The sequence below is a fragment of the Sciurus carolinensis genome, chromosome 7, assembly GCF_902686445.1.
Source record: "Sciurus carolinensis chromosome 7, mSciCar1.2, whole genome shotgun sequence".
NCBI classification, from domain to species: Eukaryota; Metazoa; Chordata; class Mammalia; order Rodentia; family Sciuridae; genus Sciurus; species Sciurus carolinensis.
This window is the reverse complement of record NC_062219.1, coordinates 6,450,018-6,467,468: the sequence shown is the minus strand read 5'-3', so window position 1 is coordinate 6,467,468 and position 17,451 is coordinate 6,450,018. Positions and strand designations below refer to the sequence as shown.

The following is a 17,451-nucleotide window of genomic DNA, read 5'->3' as shown; positions in this document are numbered from 1 at the left end:
GCGGTTACCAGGACAGCAAGCGACTCAGCTACTGAAAAGGAACTCAGTCCAGGCGAACTCCCAGGGGGACGCTCAGGCTACTGGCACACACACCGATGGGGCTGGTAAGTTCTTTGACCTCATATCTGAATAAGGCACGGTCAGAGTCACAGTAGCAAAGGGAGTACCAGAATTTGGGGTTAAAGACAAAATTTCCAAGTCCATCATTAATCAGATAACCTGATTCTGTTTGTTGGCTGTTTACTTGTGAGAGAACTTTGAGAACCGGCCAGATGCAGGCATAGAACATTCCACAGCCAGGGAGGTGGCCAGGAGAAGCTCCAGAAGAGAGAAGGTAGAGTGAGTGGGCCCAGACACTCCGAGGACGCCAGGTTTATTTGAGTAGAATGTCTGAGTAGGAATAAATGAAAGCAAAAGAAAGTCAGAAAATCTTGGATGATCTTGTTAAAGGCTTTGAAGCAAAGAGTGAGGATTTAGACCTGCTTCTCTTTAGAGTGAAAGCTACTCTGAGATCAAAGCCATAGGTGGAAAGAAAGGTTGGCAGCGGCACCGAGATTGATTGGGAAAAGTTTCTGACGGAGGCAGGGAGCGTCAAAAAGAAAGAGTAGATGTCAGCTCATTCTCCTGGTAAGTAATTACAATAATGACCCCGTGTTAGGACGGTTAAAAACTGAAGATCAGAGTCCATTATTGCAACAGAGCTATTTTAACTTAAAACATTTCCAACTTTTAAATGAAAATGTTCACATTGAAACTATGACAACACAATTATTGCTAGTACTTTTAACAAGAAATATGTAAGTTATTGCAACAAAAATGTAACACTACAACTGGGTAAGTAACTCACAATGTATTTTACCTGGCTGGCGGTGTGTGAGTAGCATCGCCTTTTGAAAAAGGTACTTCTAGCTCATAATAGACGATTATTTAGGAATAGTGAAATATTTTTGACTAAAGGTGCCCGAATAAATTTTACTCTTATTACAGATTGGTTCTCCTAAATGAACTTTAAAAATAGCAGGTAATCTAGGATCTAAGAAATAAAGCACCAGTGAGAGAGAACCTGGCTATCCCACCAGCTGGGTGGAGCAGTCCTCCTGTCTATTAAGCTGGTAGAGACTTACCCCACAAACTGTCCAAGACAGCGGAAAAAGGAAGAATTAATGATTCACTGAAACTCAGTCTTTTCAAAACAAGCAGAGTCGGAATCTTCCCCTAACAAAGTCTTCTAGAGTCCCTAGGACATTTCTCTTCTTGTGGCCACACCCAAGGTGGTGTAGGTGGCTGTCAGACTAGAGATGAAGGGGAGCTGGCCATGGGGCTGGTTAGAGAGGGTGAGGAACGGGAGTGCGGAGGGGACCGGAGGGGACGTTCCAGCATCACTGCTGACGTCACTGTTCACTATGACCACAGAGGGCAGGGACTTCTGGGACGCCAGGTCAACTTACTGGAAGACCAAAGTGAAACTCACATGAGGATGAACTAAGACCAACCAGGAAGTGGGAGGAAACACATTACAGTCCAGCAAGCCACTCGGAGGGCAGCCCTTACTCCAAAGCCCACGCTCCGTGGACCTCCTCCCTGATGCCTGTCCTACCGCCACAGGTCTTCAGGCTCAGCCTAAATCCCCACCGATGTTAGGAAAGGAACATTCTCCTTTATGTTACAACTCGATTTGGACTTGTCTAATCGATCTTCATGCCATCTGTGGGAAAGACTGACATGCAACCCAGGATGGCTGATAAAGAAATGAAAGAAACTTTGCTTAGCAAAGTTACTCCTTAGTGAGTAACTGTCCCTAAGTTGCTGTCATCTGAGGTGATGAGAATCAACTGAACTATTTCATATACATATTGACAAATTTGTGTAGTTGACTTTCCATCCATCACTGTAACAGGTACCCGAGAGAATTAGCTCACAAGGAGGGAAGATTTATTTGACTCATGGCCTCAGAGGTTTCTTGGTTGCTTGAGTCCATCACTCTGGGCCTGTGGCGAGGGACAGCAACCAGGTGGGAGCATGGGTGGAGCAGGGTTGCTCACCTAATGGCAGCTGGAAAGAAGAGTGAGAGGGAAGTCTAGGGTCCCATGTCCCCTTCAAGGGCACACCCAATGACTTACCTCTCCTCCACTAGGCCTGCCCTCTGAAGGCTACACCACACTCAATACCACAAGCTGGTGCCCAAGCCTTCAGCATGAGGAACTCTGGGGGACACTGAAGATCCGAGCCATAACATTATCATTATATATCATATATTATCAAAATTACTTATGGACATGCATATTTCTCAGAAACAGAACAATGCCTTCAAAACCTCTGCTTCTCCTTTAGTAAGAGTCATTTATAGGTAACTCTACTGTTTGGTGCAGAGAATCAACTGAGTCAGATAAAACTGAGGCACTTAGTAATACGTTTTAGAAAATATTCGATTCTGTTTGAATCAGCCCGTGTGAGCCCTGGCTTGCAGAACTTGGCCTTGTATAAAGTCACCTCATTTATTTACTCGATGCAAATAATACATCTCTGAGCTGTGTTCTGGCTTCTGAGCCATTCAGACTCTCGAACTTATCAGCTGTATAAATGGGGGCAAGTTAATTAACCTCCTAGACGTAAGTTTTCTCACTCCTTGAAAGGAGACCCCTTCCCCTGGGGAAGGTTGAGAGGGAAATTGGAATGACATCCGTGACATGTTCCCTGAAGTACAGCCTCTGTCGTCACCGTCACCGTCACGGATCAGCTGAATTGCCGATTTCGGCTTTGACCACAGGAAGCTGGTGGAGCTGCGGCCCGTCACTGGTGTGCTCATTATGACTCATTATTTTGTGGGATTAATTCCAAGTCACACAGCAAGGACTTGAGCACCCTGCTGACAGCTACTTGCCGAATGTGAAATGTGGGGGAGGCCACTTCATGTGACAAGGCTGACAACTTCAAAAGAAAGGAGTTAAGTCAACATTTACTCAAGAATCCACTTTGCAGATAGCAGAATTTTTAAATGAACATGACTTTATTTATCAAGTGAATGGAATAAGGGTGCAGAGGAGAGAGAGTGAAAATGGACAGAGAAGGGATTTCTCTACCAAGGACCTCATTTTTCAAGAGACTTTAAAAGCGATACTTAAGTTTTTCCAAGAAAAGTAATATGATTATTAAAAACAATCACTTTTTAAAAGCCTAACTCAGCTGCAGTGAGTTACTTTATCTATGAATTATTTTATTTCTGATTAATTTGGAAATACAGCCAGGAAATGAGGAATACTATTTTATCACACAGGCTTTGAAATCAGACAAACATAGGTTGGACTCCTGACTTGCCATTTACCAGATCAATGATCTCGGGGAAATGATTCAAACTTTCCCAGGGTCAGTGTCCTCATTTATAAAATTAACACAATACTATTATCCATTTCAAGGAACAGATATGGAGATTACAGAAAGCGAGTATAATACCTGAAACTTTGCCATAGCCTTCCAGTTTTCCACTTGGAGGATTAAATGCTATGGAATTTGTTCTTCACTATAAGAAACCAGAAAATTAGAGAGAAAAAGAACCATTCTCTGACTGCCCTAGTCCATTTTGTGCTGCCATAATAGAATAGCCAAATCTAAGTAATTTATAACAAACAAAAAGCTACTGGTTCAGAGTTCTGGAGGCTGGGAAGTCCAACACAAGTTGGCATTTGGCAAAGACCTTCATGCTGCATCACAACATGGCAGAAGGCGCCCTATGGCAGAATGGCAAGGGGTAGCAAGGAAGGGCGAGAGAGAAAGGTGGAACTCACTTTCATTCCACACCCAGTTCACGTGTTAATCCACTTGTGAGGGTGGAGCCCCTGTGACCTAATCACTTCTTAAAGGTCCCCCCTCTTAATATTGCTGCAGTGGCAATTAAATCCAACACCAGTTTTGGAGGAGCAAACATCTGAACCATAGCACCAACTCTGAACCACAAGTAGTGTAGGACATAATCCCAGTGAGAGGGAAACATTCAAAGATTTGTCCCCACTTGCTATCTGTAGGATCTGAACCCATGGCATTTGGAGGAGGAAACAATCAATGTTTAGAAGTCTCAGTTAATTGGGGAGAGAGAAATCAAAGTTCGGGATACCATAGGGGTCAGAATTGGCAGAACTAAATGCCCAGTAGAAGTGAGCTGCACAGAGGCTGCTCTGGAAATTTGCAGAGAGATTACTTCAGATCCATGGCTGAACATTCACGTGTGTGTGTGTGTGTGTGTGTGTGTGTGTGTGTGTGTGTGTGTTGTGTGTGTTGCAGGTGGGAGGGAGTTAACAGTTCAGAGCTCACACAGGGCTGAGAGAGCCTGCATCCCCACGAGGGTGCATAGACCTCATAAACAGGAGGCAACAGGTGGAGTCACTGGGCATCCACTGTGTCACCTGTGGCATTATGGCTCTTCTGGACTCTGCTGTCATAGACTCATGATAAGTCTCAAAGGGATCAGACTGACCCAAGTAACCTGTTTGCCTGTAGAAAGTCACCATTCTTTAACAGGGTACTGCAAAACCCAGACCTACCAGTGTAAAACTTACCACATCTTGAAAACGCAATAATAAATGACCAGGGGTGCAAAGAAGCAGGAGAATGTGAACCACAGTCAGGAAAAAAAAGGCAACCAATTGAAAAAGATCTAGAAATGACAGAGATAATGAAATTAGCAGGCAAGAATATTTCGCTGTAATACAGACAGGCTCCATGTGTCCAAGAAAGTTCAAGAGAAACGATCCTGAGAAAAATGAGAGGTAAACAGTCCTAAATGGGAGCTGAGCATGTGGCTCTGCGTAGAGCAGGTGCCCGGCGTGGACGGTACGCGTGAAGCCCTGGGCTTGATGTGCCAAGCTCTAGGTCTGATACCAGGACTGTTAAAAAAAAAAAAAAAATCCAGTATCTTCCATAAAAAAATACACTGTAGGGAATGATAGCTGATTAAACAATGCAAGAAAAAAAGGGCAGTGACCTTGGAGAAACAGCAGTAGGAACTCCCAGAGCTGAGTTCAGATAGAAGAACGGACAGGGCGCACTGACCTGTGGGACACCATGGAGGGGTTCCGCCCAGGAGAAACTGAAGGTGCCTATGCAGGAAGGGGCGGGGGGATGGCCAACGCACGGCTCGGTGTTGGCGAGCGCGGAGATGACTGCAGGGTGACAGGAGGGGCGGCAGCGCTGGGAGTGGAGAGAGGCGACCCGTGCGGAGAGACCTCCCTGGCGCAGGGAGCAGGCACGGCCTCCTAAGAAAGGGCCTTAAGCTACGGAAACTCGAGTGGGTACAGTCCTGGAACAGTACCTTTGTTTATCTGTATCTTAAACCTCTTTCTGCCACTTTTGGGGATGAGGTCAAAGCTAGATCAAACCCACCATGCCTTTGGCTTTATCAGTGCTGCTTCCTGGACCCTCGTGTGCATAGCTCTTAATCATTCACCTCACGGCCCTCGTGAGTCCTTTGTGCAATGAAATCGGTGTAACTAACAATTTTCAAGTATCTGAGAAAATATAAGGCATTCTCCTGGACATAAGATGTCTGTAGAGATATAAAAAGAACTATAAAATCCACTAAGGGGAAGTGACACACAGGGTCAAATTCAAGCACAGGGAACAGGTTCATGGAGAGATGGTTGCTCTGCTTCTCTACACTACTCCATTACAGTGGAGCCACAGCAACAGGGTCCTCCACAGCGTCCCAGGGATTCCCACGCCAGCCATGGTGATAAGTCCACCTGCAGCCAGCACTGGGGATGGGGCTGTTGCCCTGTCTCAGGTGAGGACTCAGACTAGGTCCAGAAAAGGTGCCACTAAGAAATGGAATCTGTCTCTTGGGCCACTGGGAAAAAGTGGTAAAACACTCCCCGCCCCACACACAGAAATGACATGCACCATCTCCAGGTGCCGGTTGCTCCGAAGTGACACCCCCGAAGACAAGGCGGCTGCAGGCCTACTGTGAGTTGTTGTTCCAAGCTTTAGAGATCTCCTGGAGTTCTGTACAAATGCCACCTAATGCACACAGGTAAGTACAGGCAAGCCCATTTTGCTTTTGACAAATTCACATACCCCATGATTTCACTTATTTGAAAAGGAGCCTTTGCAAGATATTCTGGAGACGTCAGGACTGGTATTTTAGTGATTCAGAGTCATTAAGTAATTCTGTAAAAACAGTTCAGTAAAATTAACTATTAAAACAAAAGCCTGTCCTTGATGAGCCGATTTTGAAAATTCCTTTCAGGATTTCATCCTGCTTCAGACCCTGGATCCTGAATTCATCAATTTTCTTCAGACTTCCAGGTTAAAATGATAATTTCTAAGATGAAGAACCACTATTCCCTCCCTAGCCTTGTGTTTTCCATGATAATTTAGGGGGGAAATTGAGAAACATATTATGACAGGTAATCATTTGCAAACACACTACCCTTTCAACGCCCGCCGTGTTCGGCTTCATTTTACAGCATCTGTCTTGGCAGTATAAATTGTGCTTGGCTGCAGAGGTATGCAGTGCAGCAGAGTGAAGAAAAACAATCGTGACAACCGAAAAATAAAGCACCATGTGTGAGCTGAGCACGCGTGTGTGTGTGTGTGTGTGTGTGTGTGTGTGTGTGTGTGTGGTGTAGAATAGAGACGCTCTCTGCTTTCCCAGCTTGCTTTCAGAGGGGATGTTGTTCTTTGGTTCGTTTCCTGTTTTCTTTTACAGCACAGCAATGCCGCTGGAGGAAGGAGACAACAGTTACCTCCGTGAGGGGTGCCAAGCAGCCTCAGACTGGCCCAATGGGAGCTCCCTCCCCACTTCCATGAAAGAAAGCAGTCGGTCCAGCACACACAGATGGGTTGTGTCAGTAATATTTACTATTAGACAAGCTGTGTTTCCTAAACAAAAGCCTATATTGCATTAATTTTTTTAAAGCAGAAGCACAGGAATACTGCAAGATTGTATGACATCGTGACAGTTCAGAAGCAAATTGGTGTACCTACCCTTCTGCAAACTGATTTCAATGCATCTTTCAAAAAATTCCTTCAAAATCTGTCTTATAAATAATGTGTTGTGGGTTTTTAAGATTCTAGAGCACCCAGAATCCAAAACCTTGAAAGTGTATCCCTACACCTTCAAAATCAAATTAAATCTACTTAATGCTTTATTTTTCAGAGGGTTTTGGTAAATCCAGTGCTAAGGTCTGAATGTATCCTCCAAAACTCATGTTGAAATTGACATGTCATTGTGATACATTAAGAGGTGGGACGTTCAAGAGGTGATTAGATCATGGGGCACTGCCCTCCTTAGTTAAGCTGTGGGACAGTTATCATGGGAGTGGTTAGTTACACAGGAGAGGGTTAGTTATCACAGGGGTGGGTTAGTTGTATGAGGAGTGTGTTAGTTACCATAGGAGAGGTTTAGTTATCAGAGGAGTATGTCAGTTGTCACAGGAGAGGGTTAGTTATCACAGTCATGAGTTAGTTATCAGAGAAGGGTGTTAATTATCACAGGAGAGGTTTAGTTATTAGAGGAATGTGTTAATTATCACAGGAGGGGGTTAGTTGTCACAGGAGAAGGTTAATTATCACAGGGGTGGGTTAGCTGTCATGGAAGAGGGTTAGTTATCACAGGAGTGGGTTAGTTGTCAAAGGTGAAGGTTACATTATCACAGGAGTGGGCTAGCTGTCACGGGAGAGAATTAGCTACCAGGGAAGAGGATTAGTCAGGCCAGGGAAGCGTTGGGCCTCCCTTTCCCTCTCGATGTTCTCTCTACGTGTTGAGGAGAACAGAGGCCTGTGTTGGGCACGGCCTCTCCATCTTGGACTTCTCAGTCTCCAGAACCATGAGCCGAATAAACTTCTGTTGTTGATTTTTATCCAGGAGGCGCTGTTCTGTTATAGCATCAGAAAATGGGCTAAGACATTAAGTGAAATGCATTTGGGGTGCAGTTAAGTCCACTCCAATCAATACTCTAGTTCAATTTGATACATTCACCTCAGACTGTTGGATTAGTGTCCAAATTGACCATTTGAATTTCAATGTATTTTCTTCTATTGATTATGTATTTTAAGATGACAAAAAAATGAAATAAATGAAATTTTTTATTTAGATGCAATGCACCTCAATTGCCTATGGCAATCAATATCAGTAACAGAGAAACTTACAAACCACTCGAACAATTAAAAAGCAAATATATGGCTTTGCCATAAAGTGTGTTTTGCATAAATGGTGTGTACCGAAGGGAAGCAGGAGAAGCACGAGAGGCCCTCCACATAGACGAGACACAAGGCACTGCCGCCCACCGCCCTGGGGAAGGCAGCCCCAGCTCTAGACAGGCTCAGCGGAGGGTCGCTCTAACCAGGATTATTTGCGTGCATCTCATCTGAAAACGGCAGACCCAGGCGAGACACTCACCACACCCTTCCATGAATGCGGCCTGCAGAGCAGAACCACAGTGCTGTCCTTTGACTGGTCTGACTGATGTAAGCGTCAGTTTAACCAAGAAACACAAACGTATGACCACGTAGATCAACACGCATGCCTGAGCTACTTACGTGAGTTTAGTTTACAAAGCTGAGAAACTGCAGTAAACCAGAAGAACATCAAAGAGAGAGAAAGGGAGAGGGGGAAATTAAGAAACGGATGGAGAAAAGATGAGAATGTGTTCCCAACAGGGCTATCACAGTGGCTGCAAGCACAAGACCTAGGAACAGCATCAGCGTGGCCTGGATGCTCCGCTCTCTCCTGCAGCACCCAGGCAGCCCCTGGGGAAGAGTAGGATCCTGCAGTCAGACTCACTGGGTGCACAGCCTGTCTTCGCTAAGGACCAGCAGTGTGGATTTGCTCAAGTGAGTTAACCATGCTGGGTCGTAGTTTCCCCATCTGACAAATGGCAGCGATCATGTTTCTTCCATTATAGGTTTATTATAGAGACTAAATCAATGAATACCAAAAAAGGACACAGAACTGTGAGCAGGACATAGCAAGCACTAATGTGTCAACTAGGTGAGCATTCTGATGCCTTTTCTTCATTTATAGGATAAGGACAACACTGACCTGAAAAAGAAGTTATGAGCATTATACACTTAATATTTGTACAGCAATGCTCACCATGACTGAAGCATGGCAATTTTTCAATAAACATTAAATTATAATTAGTGCTACTGTAGTGAAAAGCTAAAATTTAATAAGCACCTACCACGTGTTCGAAACCCTTCTAAATACCTTGCATTATGAATTAATTTTATCATAACAATAGTCATTGTGGTGGGTTTTTATCATTATCTCCATTACACAGAAGGGAAATTGAGCACAGATAAATAATCATGATCAATACCCCTAGTCTGAGAAAAGCTACTAGAACATAAAAATTAGTTAGGAACCAAGGCAATAAACCTAATTAATTTAGTCAAGCAATGCTTTGTGACTTTTTTTCTCAGTTAATTCCCAATTTTGTGAGTAAAATTGTCAAGATAATTGGCTGCATTGGCACTTAATATACAGCATATGGCTCTAGGAAATATTCTTTATTAACTTACACACTTAAGAATTACCGAACACTATGGCATACACTGCTAGCTAGTAGTCTCAATAACATTCATTTTTCCTTCTCTCCTATTGAGTTATAAAATATTTGAGGTGATAAAACATCACCTATAGCACTGTATTTCCCTGCCTCCCTTGCAGCTAGAGGTAATCACTGACTAATTTCTGGTTGATGAAATATAAGCACAAAGTCAGAGCTCCATGACTATTAAATTCCCTAAATCCAAAGGATAGACAGACTGTGTCTGACATTCCCCTTTCCTCTTCTTCCTTGGACTGTGGATTTGATGGCTGATGTTCCATTAAATATCCTGAAACAAGAGGTGACCTTGAGGTAAGAGCCATGCAGGAAGGAGGAGAGAGATTGGGATCTCAGTGGTGAGGAGTATCAGCTGGTGACCTACCATCAGTCTTCTAGGGAGAAAAACACACCTTAGTCATGTGTAAGTCACTGGGATTTTTGATATCTGTTCCTAACAGCTCAATGCAATATATGCCAAGCAGCAACGTGAACTGGACAAGCAAGCAGGACATTTCTGAAGAAAATAAGAATGAAAATAATTAAGTGCAGTAAAGTATTGTACACATTATGCAAAAGTAGCACTAGGTATATGAATTTGCCAGGAGAAAAGTGTTTATTCTTCCCATGTGTGTTTCTAGAGAGAGAGAAGCTATATCGAGTCTTAAAAAATTGAGAAAGTGCCCAATTCACAAAGGCAGGAGAGAAAGGAGGGGCAGCAACCATGGCCAGCAGAGCGAGCTCCTGCAGAGAAGCACACAGAGGTGAGAGTAACTTCAGTCATTTCTGAACCAAACTGGCATCAGTCTGTAGGATCAAAGATATTTGTTAGTACAAAATGAATGGCCTATTTGGTTGAGTAGAACATCATAAATACTGCCTGGCTCATTTAAAGATATCTCCATGTTCTCCATTTAAATTGCTTAAATGTGCTCTAAGTTAAGAAGGGAAAGGAGTCTGCTGGCCAGGCAGCTTTTCCTCAATAGGCACCTACTCCAGGCCACCTCGACCCTTTTAGTGTCTACACTTTGGTTGAGGTTAACACACTGCAAGAGAACTTTGGAGGAAACCTCTAGAAAAGCATGAATCTCCAACAGATGACTATTCTTTCCTCATGGTGAAAGCAACATAAGATATGCAGGATGGATTTTAACATTCATTACCTTACGTATTTCAAATGGTTGGCGAGTTATCAAATGTAATAAGAAGAAAGCACTTTGTAGAGGTGTTCAAAGTACTTTGCAGTACTTTGAATTCTTATAGTATCCTTGGAAGAAAGAAAGTTGGCAGAATTTATTTACCGAAACTTACAGACAGGACTGGGCCTTGGAGTCGAAGGTCACTGGTCTACCTGTACAGTGCCCTAGACCCTCCTGGGAATGGACAGAGCAATGCTACTCACTACAATGTCTGTGCATAGGTGCACACAGATGCGGGACTGTGTCCCAGGCCCACCTCAGGTAAACCTGTGAGGTGTGCACTAGTTCCACCCTGCAAAATATGCATAGCAATGTACCTAGCTGATCCCACATTCTCTCGACAGTTCTAGCCAATGACTAGGAGTTGGACAGATTCTTGTCTTGGAGGGAGTTGAAAACCAGTGCCCACTTACGCTGCCAGCCCTTGTTGTTGACTTCCACAGAGTAGAATTTCCCTGCCACTGGAGCCCACCAGCAACCTGGAACACAGTGACAGTCACCATACCCCTGGGTATGAGACTGCTGACTCTTTCGACCCATTCCCCATCACCTCCACCATCAGAGTGAGTGACTGCTAGCCCACACTACCCACTGAGGATTCTCCTTGATGCTAACAGTCTGGCTAACTCATTTACCCCTCACAATAACACCCATTAGCCTGGTTCTCAGAAGGGGAAACTGAGACCTAGTTAAGCAATTTGAAACATACATACTCTGAACCAGAGAAATCTGGTTTCAAACTTGAGGTTCTTAATGTTGTTTTTTTAAGATAGAATTTAGATCATTTCTCAGTGTCCTCTTAGCTTCCTTCTCTCAGCATTTTTCTGACCTCTACTTTCCCAAACTTAGGACTATAATGTGCATCAACTTTGGATGGAAATGTATCCTTTTAAAATGTAATTTAAGCTTGCCTTTCTAAGAGTATTTCCCAATATTTTCATCATATGCTGGCACAATTTGAATCTTACTTTTGCATTCAAATAATTTTTCACTGAGTTGGCCAGCGAGCACGGGGCAAGTGCTTTGCCACTTTTCCGTCCCAACAGCTGTTGCTCTGGCCCGATGCAGTCGGCTCCCAGTGTCCTGCAGGTGCCAGTTTAAATGAAAGCCCCTCAGAATGGCCTTCGCTGGGCTCCTATCCAGGTGACCCACCTTCTCTGACCCGCTCCCTGTTTGCCTTCCCACAGCACTTCCCTCAATTCTGCACACCACGGCTGCTTTCCTTTCATGTCTCCCCCTTGGGCCCACGAGTTTTCAAGTTCTTTGATGACAGGGACAACATTTGCTGCACTTTCCTCACTAGTGCCAGAGACGGGAGTGCTTGGCGCAGAGCAGTTAATCAGGTAATCACAGTGCCTTGCTAAGGGAGTCGACACTCATGGCTTCTTACAAGCAACGGTTCCCAAGATGAGAGTCAAGGACGCGGAGGTGCCACCACACTCCCAGGGCCCCACACGCCTGCACAGCACGGCCTCGGGCAGCCCTGGGCAGGTCCCCTGTGCAGGCTGAGCTCGCCCCGCCTCTCCACTGCTCTTCTCCACCTCCCAGGGAAGCCCTCCAGCCAGAAGCCGGCGGGCTTCACTGCCATCGTACCACCCACCCCCTCGTGACGCTGGCCACCTCATCTTGCCTCTTCACTCCCGCTGCTGTCTCTCATCTCTGTCATCCCTTCCTCAGACTTGTGCTTCAGCCACGATGAACCCCTTCCTGTTCCTCGCACCCCCTCCTCTGCGGGGTCCCGCTCTGTTGAGAGCTACTTCTGCCGCCTGCTTCTCACGCCCTTCCGTGCCCTTCTATATTCATGAGCCCAGCTCATTCTTCCAAGTTCATCACAGAGATTTCCACCTGAAAACTTCCAACCACACCACTCAGGCTAAGGGTGGTGGTACCTTTTATTTTCAGGTCTGTAAATTATGTTCATTTTTTTTCTTTTATCACCAGTGACTAGTTGTCTCCAACCTGTCTGAGCTCCGTGTAGACAAAACCAAACTCTCTCAGCAGGTAGCACCCGGGGCTGGCACAGAGGCCGATGCACAGTTGTCCTGAAGGTTATTTCAAAGAAAGAACAGTGGGGTTCACCTGGAAAGGGTCCCTTTATTAGGAGAAGTGAAGTCTCCTGAGTATTATAAATGGAAAGGTAGAAGGAGAGACAGGTTGGGAAGGGTGGGTCTTAATAATATATCAGTCGAATCAACCCTGGCCATCAAGGAACTGCACACCATCCTGTCAGGATTGTTCTTAAAAATAACTTATGCTGAAAGAAACATGTTAACTTTGTAAACAGCTAAATATGAATAAAACTTAGTTCCCTCTCAGGAGACTAGAGTACCATTGGAGAAATAAATATATTAGAAACAAGGCAAAGTTACACCAGGTGGACTAGGGCGGCAAGGCATGCACTGTAGCAAAGCAGCAGATGTGCTTCCCCTGGGAATACGCTGGGGCCGGTGCCCAGGCAGAGGTGCAAACCCCCCGTGGAGCTCCGCGGCCGCCCCAGGCAGTCCACCACCACCTGCGTTCTCTGGACCTTTCTATCCTCATCCATACGTTCTCCGTTCGCATTGCAAATGCTTCCCGGTCCTCCCGCCTTGGGTCAGATGGAGGTACTCTGAGTGAGATGCTGCCGACAGCGCAGGCTTCTCGAGTGACCATTCCCCCGCTTGTCTTTAAGGTACGAGCCGCCCTTTCCCGGGCACAGCAGTGCACCGTTCCACAACCGGACGCTGTGATTCCACGGCCATCAGAGTCACCATCCTAGAATCCTCTGGGCTCCTCCATCGTCAGCCCCTACCCTGCCGCCAGCCCCGGGAGACCACTGCTCTCGGGGCCTCCCTGTAGTTCGGCCTTTCAGGTGGCACGTGGTCTCTGGGTGTGGCTTGTTCCACGTGGCAGGCTGCATTTGAGACCAACCTATGTCGTGTGTATGGACAGGTCCCTCTGTTTCATGACCGCGTGGCATCCACCGTGTAGAGGCTCGGTGGCGTGCTCACCCCTTGCCAGCTCAGCTGAAGGACACCTCAGTCCCAAACACAGTGCAGGACGTTTCCTTTTTTCTTTTCTTTTCCCTTTCTTTCTTTCTTTCTTTCTTTCTTTCTTTCTTTCTTTCTTTCTTTCTTTTCTTTCTTTCTTTCTTTCTTTCTTTCTTTCTTTCTTTCTTTCTTTCTCTCTTTCTCTCTTTCTCTCTCTCTCTCTTTCTCTCTCTCTTTCTTTCTTTCTCTTTCTTTCTTTCTTTCTTTTTCTTTTTCTTTCTTTTTCTTTTAAACTCTGAATAGCCTTAATTTATTTATTTTAGTATGAATATAACTTAAACTCAAATAAGTATTTTTTTAATTATTTTTAAAAAATTTTTACAGTCTGCATTTTGATTCCTTGTACACAAATGGGGTACATCTTTTTGCTTCTATGGTTGTGCATGTAGATTCACACCATTCGTGTACATAGGGTGATGTTGTCTGTCTCAGTCCACCATCCTTCATACCCCCTCCCTCTCATTTCCCTCTACTAATCTAAAGTTCCTCCATTCTTCTCTCACCCCCAGCCCCCCCACCCCCATTACATATCATCTTCCACTTATCAGGGAAAACATTCGGCCTTTGTTTTTTTGGGAGTGGCTTATTTCACTTAGCATGATATTCTCCAATTCTGAGGATATAAGCTTTCCTCCCACCTGAGCAGAGTGGCAGGCTCCTCCGGCACCCGTGAGTGTCGGTGGCTGTGCCAGGCCACTTCCCACCAGCGATCCACCTGCTCCCCACGCTCAGCAGTGTGTGTCTCCACTGCCTTTGTCCCAGCTGTGAATTGGCTCTCTTTGCAGCTTCAGCCTGTACTTCCCTACCGACCAGTGATGCTGAGCATCTCCCTGGGTGCTTATCTGCAATGTTCATATCTTTGTGAAGGTGTTCACTGAATATTTTAATTATTTTTAAAATTGCTCTGCTTTTTCTTATTTTTGACCCTTGAGCATTCTTCATATATTCTGGATAAAATCCTTTGTCGCATGTGCAATTTGTGACCATTTTTTTCTAGACTCCAGAGAAAAGTCTCCATAGATGTCTCCGAATGTTTCCATGATCTTAATATTCTTGAAGAGAAGTAGTTATTATTATTTTTTATTTTTTATTTTTTGCAGTGTTGGGGATTAGAACACAGGGCCTTGTGCTTGCAAGGCAAGCACTCTACCAACTGAGCTATATCCCCAGCCCAGTAGTTATTATTTTGATGGAATCCAATTTTTCTTCTTTAAAAAAATGGATTGTGGTTTTGGTGTCACATCTAAGAAATCTTTGCCTAACCTAAGGTCACAGAAAATAGCCACCTATGTTTTACTTTGAAAGTTTTATAATCTTGGGTTTTTAAATTTAAGTATAAACCCCTTTTCAAGTAATATTGGCATATAGTTCAAGGTCTGAATTAAAGTTATTAGCAGCATTATTCACCACAGTCAAAATATGGAAACAACTCAAATGTTCATCCACAGATGAATGAAAAAAGAAAATGTGGTATATAGGTGTGTGAGTACACACACACACACACACACACACACACACACACACACACACGAGAATATTATTCAGCCTGAAAACAAGAAGGCAAAATCCCACCATTTGGAAAAACATGGGTGATCCTAGAGAACATTGTGCTAAATGAATAAGATGGTCTAATGCATGACTCCACATGCGTGGGGAATGGATGTCAAAGGCACAGAAGCAGAGGACAGAATGCTGGTGACCATGAACTGCAGGAAGGGGACACGGGGCACTGTTGCCCAACGGGTACAAAGATTCAGTGATGTAAGATGTGTAAGTTCAGACACCTGCTAGTGAACACCAATCTATGAGAACAACACTGTGTGGTGGTATTTTGTATTTTAAATGTAAGGAGGACAGTTTCAGGTAATGTTGTTATCACAAGAACAACAACAAAAAACAAAAATAAAAACGATCACAGGAAATTTTTGGAGAAGATGGACACGTTTAGTATTTTGATGGTAGAGATATTATCACACTTCTGTCTCTCAAGACGATGTAGATATTAAATATGTGCAATTTTTGGACACCAATTATACATTTTTAAAGCTGACAAAAAATAAAAAATATATTGATTCAAACTATACCAGTAGTCTTTGAAAAATGCTCATTAAAAAGTAACATTTATGTTTGTGTGTGCTTTATGGAAACTTTAGAAACCACAGGTATACAAAAGCTTTTGAAAATTATAATAGGCAGTGGTAATCAACTTTGAAATTCACATTTCCAACATTTTTCTGAACACGCAGATAAGCAACCAGAGATCCAAAGACTAAACAGCTCCTGTTGACACTCCCAATAAGTGGCAGTGCCTAGAAGCCATCCTAGGTGGTCTGACGTCGTGGATGCTCGCCAGTCATCAGTTCACGGGTTGCCGAGTTTCGCTGTTTTTACATCCTGAGCGTTTCTCAGGTCCCTCCCTTCTGCTTTCTGATCACTGCTTCAGTGTGGTCGCCATCATCTAGACTATTTCAACAAGGCCTTGACTGCCCTCCAGGGAGGACCGCCAGGTAAAATAAAGAAAGCTCAATGAAATCTTCCAGACAGGCAACATAACGGTGTTTAGTGCAGTACAGATACTGCAAGAACACACTCATGCTACAAAAGGTTGCTTTTCTTAAAGAACAATTTAACTGGTCATCTCGCATGATTACTTGCTAAATCTGGCAACCTTGCTTCCAACTCCGCCTTCTAGGGAAACCGGAGTGAATGAATAAATGAACAAATGAACACAGCCTTGGTTTTGGGTCAAAGGCAATCATAGTAAGTGCTGTGGAAAATAATGCACCTGAATGCATCCTCAAAAGATGAATAGGATTTAATTTGATGAAGGGAGCAATAGCAAAAGCAAACAAAATAAAACCAACCAAAAAAATCCTTTTTGAATGTTTGAGTTATTGCTAAATACTGGTTAAAACAGTATTTTTGATATAGTTGACTTTGAGCTTATTGGCTACTGGAATATGTGTCTTTTCCTAGACTTTCACTTATTGGAGCTCATTTTTATTAAGGAGATAGCAGCAAGCTTGTGCATATATGACATATGATATATATACATATATGTGTGTGTATATGTATATACATACCATATGTATTTATGTGTGTGTGTGTATATACACACAGCCACCTTGAGCCCTGGAATCTCAAGGACAACATTCAGATCAGCTTGACATGATTTCCGCTCTCCATGGAGGTCATGGTGGCCTATGGTCCAAAGGGTGACGATGAATTGGTCTTCGGTCATGCCTCTGATTTGGTTTATTTCTACTGCCTGTGGCATTCAGCTTTGCAGATAAACAGGCCTGGAGCACAGTAGACACTGACTTGGTGAAGGGTCCACTAAGACCGGAGGTGACCACTGAGTGAAACCAGGAGGATTGCCGTAAAGAGACTCATGTGCTATGAGACGAGGGGCCTGGTACCAGCTCGCCACGTTAGTTCTCAGACCTCAGGTGCTCAGGCTTTCACAGAACACCCCTGGGTCACGTGTTTTTATCACTGATTTTGGCGAGATACGTTTAAATATCCCATGGAGAGAAGACCCTGATGGCTTCCTGCAGAGACCCCTACTCACCTATCAAGCACTCTTTCAGATATGTTATTTTCCATGCTCTTTCCCCAGCTGCTCCCATCCCACACATGGGTTGATTTATGAAGGAAATCGTACTCTTTGTCTAATGATGGGCA

The 17,451-nt window shown here is 44.2% G+C and overlaps 1 protein-coding gene and 1 long non-coding RNA gene across 4 annotated transcripts in view; one reads left to right on the top strand and one right to left on the bottom strand.

The window, feature by feature from the left end:
- Window positions 1–17,451, bottom strand: part of Prkn (parkin RBR E3 ubiquitin protein ligase) — a 1,199,081-nt gene that overhangs the window by 676,652 nt on the left and 504,978 nt on the right. The window lies entirely within an intron of this gene.
- LOC124987960 (uncharacterized) lies at window positions 5,540–7,965 on the top strand. Its single transcript, XR_007109323.1, has 3 exons — window positions 5,540–5,773; window positions 5,899–6,019; window positions 6,698–7,965. It is a non-coding gene; the product is annotated as an uncharacterized LOC124987960 (long non-coding RNA).